This window comes from Chrysochloris asiatica, unplaced genomic scaffold (assembly GCF_000296735.1).
Source record: "Chrysochloris asiatica unplaced genomic scaffold, ChrAsi1.0 scaffold00141, whole genome shotgun sequence".
Classification (NCBI taxonomy): Eukaryota; Metazoa; Chordata; class Mammalia; order Afrosoricida; family Chrysochloridae; genus Chrysochloris; species Chrysochloris asiatica.
The window spans coordinates 2,462,277-2,463,569 of NW_006408659.1; the positions used below are offsets into that span (position 1 = coordinate 2,462,277).

Sequence of the window (1,293 nt, forward strand, 5' to 3'; positions counted from 1 at the left end):
ATCCCAGGAGAAGTTTTACTCTGTTCCACAGGGTTGCTATCAGTCAGAATCAAGTCAGTGTAGTGGTTTGTGTTTTTTTTTTTTAAATGCACCAGCACCTTAGAGAACTTTCCTGAGAATTGACTGGTTAAGGCAATATACATTTAATATCACGGCTACATAATATAAATACTCAAAAACTAAAATCTATAAATTATTGGTTACTTCCTGTCCAGAGGGAAGAAGAGGCTGAAAATAGAAGACGCTTGAAAACAATTAATCCAACAGACTTATGGACCATTAGTCTCCAAAATCCTGAGACCAGAAGCACGAGATGGTCCTGGGATACCACTACCAACTGGGATCACATTAGAAGAAAATGTGGAACAAAACTCAAAACCTTGGGGGCAAAATAAAACAAAACATCAGGTTCAGCCATTACTGCAGGAAAAGGTCCTGAAACTCAAGCAGTCAAGATATGTGACTTCATCAAGGACCAGACCGCAGAGATTAAGGAGGCCTTACAGCTGACAAGATCCTGCACAGCCAGTGTGGGGAAATGATGAGGGCCCTGGGCCCAAACCCCACCAACACCGACTGTTCAAGGTCCTGGGGAAGCCCAAGAGCGATGAGATGAACGTGAAGGAGCCGGATTTTGAGTACTTCCTGCCCATGCTGCAGACTGTGGCCAAGAAAACGGACCAGCGCACCTCTGAGGACTACGTTGAAGGCCTTTGGGTGTTTGACAAGGAAGGGAACGGCACTGTCATGGGCGCTGAAATCCAGCATGGCCTTGTCCTGCTGGGTGAGAAGATGACAGAGGAAGAAGTAGAGATGCTGGCGGCAGGGCACACGGACAGCAGTGGTTGCATCAACTATGAAGAGCTCATCCAGATGGTGCTGAATGGCTGAGGGTATCCCGTCCTGTGTCCCCAGAGCCCTGTGCTTTTCCTGTGTGAGATGGTATCTAGCCCTGAAGGCCTCCTTGGCTGTCACAGCACCTTTCCCAGACTGTCTCTCTTGAATAATGCTTGCAAGCAGCATTCACCAAATATACTTGCTGTCTGTGTCCAGAAAAATCCAAAGCACCAACAGGCTTACTGGTCAGATAGAGACTGGTGGAACCCTGAGTCTATGACCCTTGGTCACCCCTCAGCTCTGGAACTGAACTCACCCCTGTAGCTCAATTTTCAGAAAAGCAATAGATAAGTCTATGGGAAGAAAACACAGTGAGCTATTCACACTATAAAATGGTCAATCACTCGTGATCAAAAGGGCAGCATTTACTCAAAGACAAAGTTCAGAAGGGTTGGG

The 1,293-nt window shown here is 46.6% G+C and overlaps 1 pseudogene; it reads left to right on the forward strand.

Annotated features, from left to right (window-relative positions):
* The first annotated feature begins 517 nt into the window (after positions 1-517).
* On the forward strand, positions 518-891 carry LOC102810511 (annotated as a pseudogene).
* The last annotated feature ends 402 nt before the right edge of the window (positions 892-1,293 follow it).